Below are 7296 nucleotides of genomic sequence, written 5' to 3' on the forward strand. Positions count from 1 at the left end.
GCCTGGGTGGCTCAGTTGGTTAAGTGACTGCCTTCGGCTCAGGTCATGATCCTGGAGTCCCGGGATCGAGTACCGCGTCGGGCTCCCTGCTCGGCGGGGAGTCTGCTTCGTCCTCTGACCCTATCCCCTCTCATGTGTTCTCTCTCTCTCAAATAAATAAATAAAATCTTAAAAAAAAAAAGACTAACTATAAGGCTACAATAATGAATGCAGTGTGGTATGGGAGTTAGTATAGAAAAATAGAGATTCCTAAAATAGATCCACATATTCATAATCGATGAATGTTCAATCAAGGTACCAAGTCAGCTGGATAGGGAAAGGAAGGCTGTTTTAACAAATGGTGCTCCAGCAATTGGGTATCCATATGGTAAAAGAAATGAACCTTCATCCCTACATCTTACTCCATAAACGAAAAGTAATTTGAGTTGGATCTTAGACCTAAACATAAAACCTAGAGTCAAAGTTTCTAAAAGCACAAGACAATATCTTCATGACTTTGAGCAGTTAACAATTTCTTTCTTGTATTATACAAGGCAGAAAAAGCACTCACTGTAAAGAGAGAGTATTGGGCAAATAGAAAGAAATGTTCCACATGCTGAATTGAGCACTTTACTACTTTAAAAATTTATATCTGTTAGGGGGCGCCTGGGTGGCTCGGTCAGTTAAACAATCACACTCTTGATTTCAGCTCAAGTCATGATCTCAGGGTTATGAGATTGAGCCCTGCGTCGGACTCCACCATGGGCCTGGAGCCTGCTTCAGATTCTCTCTCTCTCTCTCTCCCTTCCCCCCTCCCCTCTCCTCTAAAAAAAAAAAAATTGTATCTGTTAGAATAAGATAAAATCTAAGCTAGTAACACTATGAATGCTTTCAGAAGCCAAATAGTTGTAATGAATCACATTTTCCCCCAGATTTCACCGATTCCATTTTCTACATTGAAAAACTAAGTTTGAAAGTAAACATGGCCAGCTTTCTGATAACTGCTTTATGCTTAGTTAAATCATTAATGAGAGAGAGAACTACGTGAGTCACTTGAAGTATGTGTTCAAGAAGCTGTTTAAATTAACGTATATAAATTGTTTTTTTATGAACCAATTGAAAAATCAATAAAGCCATGCGTGTACCAGAAAATCATGGCCTTTCTTGCGCTCAGGTCTCCAAGATTCAAAACTGAAAACACCAAGTGTATTCATCTAACGTCCATATAATATAGGAACTCGGTAGGTTTTCCCTAACTTGTATCATCATTTTAAATGTAGAGCCAGACGTCCTCCTACTTAATTCAGGACAAAGTTAATTATGTTACATTTTAGCTAACTGTAATGTGGGACATGTAAAATTACATATTTGATTAGTTTTAATTTGAAGCGATTCCATTACTGTAACCGATCACAGTAGATTGTGTATCACTACCCTTTGAAAAGCGCATGGCAAAACGACAACTTAAATCTGCTTTGGGCCTCTGTTTCAGGCAGTAAAGAGCTTATGTGTTAACATATATCCACGTTAGCTGGCAAAAAAATCCCACATTCTTCTTCTGTAGTCATTTTTATTTTCTCCCATCAGTACTGTTTTTCAATGCTACTAGATCAAGGGACTAAGTCCCCTTGGTCCCTGTTCTCTAGAAAGTTCTGACTTAAGACCTTTTAAAAAATATATAGTCCTTTCAAATAACATGCACTTACGACTTAGGTCAATTGACAAATTCATACTTACCGGTAGATTTTTGTTGAATGCTATAATATCAAGTGGTCTTGATCGAGATCTAGCCTATTACAGTGCATCGGGCAAAAGAGTATATTGTGGCCTACAAAAATAGAATGTGTGCCAGTTCGTGGATTAGGAAACTACAGTTGACCACCTCTGCAACTGTCAGTAGACTATCTTCTTTGAGATCTGGCAAATACAGTGATACTTATGTGCTTACCATGTCTCCCATTCTCTATACGCACACAGCATAATTCATAGAATATTTATGAAATCCAGTTATAGGAGTTGTGAATTCTGTTGATTTTGCTTCCAGTGAAGCTATGCCACTCATAAACTAGATGCCTGTAAGAAGTAATTTTGTAACAGAATGACGACTTTCATAGTCGTCATAGTTTCATAGTCAGACAGCCAAAAGACATCACCTTTGAATCCAGGACGAACCTTTCGAATCCTGCCATTTAGTGTTCGAAGCCTCTAGCACGGACAGTTTGGGCCTTAAAAGTCACTTGAGTATTAACGTCATTCTTCGTTACTTTGTAGATGCTGCTCTGAGTAACACAAGGAAACTCAGTTCCCCTTGAGTTAAAGGAGAATGAATAGACTTTTAAAAATAAGATTTCCTTTGGAGGTGTGAACTAGATTATATTTCTTAAGTGTTACAGGCAAACAGCACAAGAGTCAGGATGATCTGTGCTGCCCATGACATTCACAGAATTTCCTCAGGCCTGAGGAGGACTTCGTCATTCAGTTTGTCTCATTCTTGCAAGAACCGTCTTCACACCTTCCGTTCCCCTCAGGTGTAAAGTGCAGTGTTGCTTCGTCTCCCAGTGGGGTTTTTCATGGCATGCATTCAGATTCCGTCACAAAACTAGAAATCAGTGATTTTGAACATGTGCAGGTAAAAAGCTTTACCTGTAATTTTTTGCATAACTTTTCACTAGCAAAACAAAACAAAAATCCAAAGAGAAAAGAGAGATCATCAGAGATCTTAAACCCCTTTGTTGGTTGATAGTTTATTTTATTCTTTGCTTCTGTTACCTAGGGGACTATAATGTACCAAAGGGATGTATGTTCTGAAGGACCTCTTTTGCACTTTGACTGGTATTTAGGGTTGTCAGAGCTGTCTTACGGTTCTGGAAAGATCCAAAGCCAAAAACTCCTGTAGTTAGGATGTGTTGAAGTTTACATTTTATGCATTGAAATTTAGATACACCTATCACAGCTTTAAGTTAAATATTCATATTTGCACAAGAGGTGTTCCTGTAACAAAGTTCTACGTTCCGGTGTCTTGAGTTGCTTTTGAATTTTGTAGAAAAATCTATTCTGGTAAAGGTGTTCTTAAGTTATATTGTGTTTCTTCCTAGGGTTTTTCTTTGATGATACATGTGTAGATGTCTTTCTTTTAAACATGTAAAAAGTATGATCACTTGTTTTAAAGCCCAGGACCAGTTGTTGCATGCAGTGTTGAATTTATGCTTGGAGTATTTTATATTCAGGACCAGTGAAGACAATGGTTTGAAATTGCTGCCTTTTGAATCACAGATTGTGAGTTTTACTGTCAAGTTGGCTTATTAGGCGCATGTTTTTTGATTATTGGTTTTACAATAAACAACAACTATATTATACATAAATTTGTCTTTTAAATAGGTTTGTGTGTCATGTCAAGATCGTAGTTTATGACAGTGGTATCATTTGATGTAGCAGTTTGTATGACAAACCAATTGTATTTTATTCAAAGGCACCTGCAAATTATAACTCTTCTAATGTCCAATTTGCTGAACTTATGATGGGTGATTTATAACTCACTCATGAAAATGCCCATATATTTGATTGTTCACTTAATGCTTCTACGACAATAACAACAACAAAATGAGATTAAAGTACATTTCTTTTGCGTACTGATCCTGTAGTTAGAAGACAGAAATCAGAGATAAAATGTTTGATTGATGATGCCCCTCTGCACAAAACGTTTTAATTTTATGGTATTAAACTAGGGATTTTAATCCTTTAAGACAATACTGAGTTCTGTAGATTCAAACATACAGTTATAGTCTTTTAATGTCTTAATCACTGTACAATGAATGCTACATTTGTATATGTATTTGTATATGGAATCGTACTGTATTAATTTTATTGGGCTATAAATGTGTTACTCTAAAACATAGCAGCAATTTCCCTTTATGTCTTCAAAATTTAATTACATTGTAAATGTACTTACAATGTAAATGTACTTGTGTTAATTCCACATTAAAAATATTCAACCTTAAATTTATTCATGTATTTTTTTCAGTTTAGTATCAATTATACATTGAAATCTCCTTTCCTCTCATTTATTAGTGACAACCTAAAGGCACCATAAGTATTTTGAGTTAAATGTTTACCTTCAGGTTCTTCATAACGCCGTCATAAATAAAACAATGAAAATGAGCTCAGTGATAGCTAGATACAATGGAACAGAGAAGAGAAACCAGAAACAGAGTCTTACATATATGGAATTTGCTGGGTTATTGGATGTAGCGTTGCGTGTGGGGACATGAGACTGTTTAATAAATGATGCTAGGAAAACTGGAAAAAAAATAGATGTTTACCTTCAGCCTTGCTTCATGATTCTCTGAGAGAGAGACAAAGACATGGAGATCTGACTAGAACTAGGGTAAAATGTTTTGCTCAAAAAGTTTCTTCACCCAAATTTGTAGGATAGCAGCAAATGAGGTTTCGGGGGTTAGATAGCCACATTTATGAGTGGCTATTTCTACATGCTGAGAAACAATCTGCTTCCATTTAACACAGCCCAAGGAAACCTGGAAGACACCTCAATATCTGCGGTTGTATTCTGAACCATTGCTTGCTTTTGCAAGGGGCTCGTAGTTGGGTGCACAGCCCATTAGGGACCTAGAACTTCAGGCTTAATATAGAGAAGGAATACATATCTATCCAGTTGGTTTGACTCAATCTTCCATTTTAAAAAAAAAAAAAAAACTGAGAATGTTTCAGATGCCTCAATGAGCATCCCATTGCAGAATCAAGTATTTCTTTTGCCTTTAAATTTATTTTGAGTCCTTTTGAGGAAGTGTCGTCAGTGAACTAGTTAATAAGTTAATCCATCTCCCAAGAGCTCCTTGAAGATTAAAATGTGTATTCCAGTTTTTATTCCTCTGTTGGCCGAAGAGTAAATGTTATTGTTGACATTTCCAAAATTGTGTACTACGAATATCATACTATAGAGTATGGGGTTGTTAAGAAAGCCACCCTGACATCTGGGCTACAGTATTCTCTTAAGAAGAGAGAACTGCTCTGAGTATATTTTTGTAAGTGTAAGGGAGTGTAAGAAATGCTTCACTTGAAGAGAAATTAGTGATTTTATTTGGGACTTAGTCAGAAATCAATCCAGTTTCACTCAATAGACTTTCTCTGAGAAAAATGCTTATTATTAATAGGTATTAGAGCACAGAAACCTGCTTCCCATGGGGGCAGCAGACTTGAGAGTACTTAACAAATCACGTCGCAAGCAAGTAATTGTGAAAGCAAGTTATTTCTATTACATTTTAGTACATTTCCGTACATTGATTTGGAGTGGTCAGTTTGCAATTGGTTTCATGGGGCCTGCCCAAGGACAGCGAAATAGGAACAAACCAGCGTTAAAGAGAAAACCTAAACCCTTTATACTGGTCAAAAGAAAATCATAGAAGTGACAGCAGGCTTTTCTTTTTAGTTCAAAATGTATCTCATATATTAAGGCTCATGATGCATTCAAGCCTTAAGTTCTTTGCATTTAGAGAGGGCCTACCTGGTATTTGTTGATCATCTCATTTTTACATGTGCGAATTAGCACATTACATCCTGAGGAGAGAGTTTCAGCATATGTCCCCCAAAAAGGACTACTAACGTGTATTGAGAACAGACAATGAAGTTGAACTTCATGAAGATGTATTCCTTCAGCTAACTGAAACTTTCCTTAAAGCCAACCAAAATAAAATAGAAACCATTTCAAAGATACATTTCATCTACATATTTGTGAGATAGACTAACTCGATCACTACCAAAATAAGCAAACAAGTACAACCAGGCTGGAGAAGAAAGTAAGGTACCACAGTGGAGCTGAAGAGAAAGTCAAAGATTTGAAACTTGAACGTGATGTGCCTAGGATTACTTCAGTTAAGTTTTAAACTCAGTGTGATAGTGACACGCTCTTTTACATGACAATCTACAAGAAATCAACTGAGAACCAATAAAATGTTATTAACGAAGTGAACTGTAACTCTTCAACCACAGTGGACATTTTGGAATCTGTCATTAGAAGCTAAAATGATCTCTTTACTGAACATGGGGAGCATACAGGGCTATACCTACCTGTGCATTTACAACTAGTTTCAAAATACCCGAATTCAGTGCAAAACAGCTATTTTACATGCAAATAGTAGTAACTTAAAAACCTGCCGGTATTTCTAAAAATACCAAGTGTTGGGGAGGATATGAAGCAAGAAGAATTCTTACACATTGTTACTGGGAGCATAAATTGGTACAACCCTTTGGCGAACAATTTTTTTAATACTAAGTGAAGTTGAAATGAATACCACATACCTTAGCAGTCCCATTGCTGAGTATCTGCCCCAGAGAAACACACACATGCTCGAGGAGATGTGTGGCAGAATGTTCATAGCAGCATTGTGAAGAATTTGGAGACAAGAGGAATGACCATGAACAGAAGAATGGACTATTAACAGAATATCCTACAACAAAGTACTGTGTAGAAGTTAAAATGAAAGATCTAGGGAAAAAAAAGATCTAGAGCTATGCTATCAACGTCAATGACTCTCACAGGAAACTGCAGGATAGTTATAGCATTCATATAAAGTTTTAAAATATGCAAAATGTGGGGGTGCCTGGGTGGCTCAGTTAGGTGTCTGCCTTCAGCTCAGGTCACGATCCCGGGGTCCTGGGATGGAGCCCTGCATCGGGCTCCCTGCTTAGCAGGGAGCCTGCTTCTCCCTCTGTTTCTGCCCCCTGCTCATGCTCTCTCTCGTTCTCTCTTGATCTCAAATAAATAAAATCTTAAAAAATGTGCATAATGTGTACTTTTAAAGCATAATTTAAAGTAAAAGTATGTGCTAGGGCGCCTGGGTGGCTCAGATGGTTAAGCATCTGCCTTCGGCTCAGGTCATGATCCCAGAGTCCTGGGATCGAGTCCCGCATCGGGCTCCCTGCTTCTTGGGAGCCTGCTTCTCCCTCTGCCTCTCTCTCTCTCTCTCTCTCTCTCTGTCTCTCATGAATAAATAAATAAAATCTTAAAAAAAATAAAGTAAAAGTAAGTGCTAGATAATGATGAACATCAAATTAAGGATGGTAGCTGCCTCTGGAAGTAGGGGGAGAGAGACAAGGAATGGATGGGTGTTCATACTTGGGAGTTCATGATACTATTCTCTATACATTTTTATGTGTCTAAAACATTTTATACTGTAGAAAACTATGCTCACTTTAATTCAGTACTGGAAAAGTGCAATATAATGTCTTATCCCCTGATGATTGAAAGGTAGTGAAACCCTGCACAAAATTTATATTCCACTCATCTCTGTGGGGACTTTTTTT

Source organism: Leptonychotes weddellii, chromosome X, assembly GCF_054177405.1.
Source record: "Leptonychotes weddellii isolate Sample4059 chromosome X, ASM5417740v2, whole genome shotgun sequence".
Classification (NCBI taxonomy): Eukaryota; Metazoa; Chordata; class Mammalia; order Carnivora; family Phocidae; genus Leptonychotes; species Leptonychotes weddellii.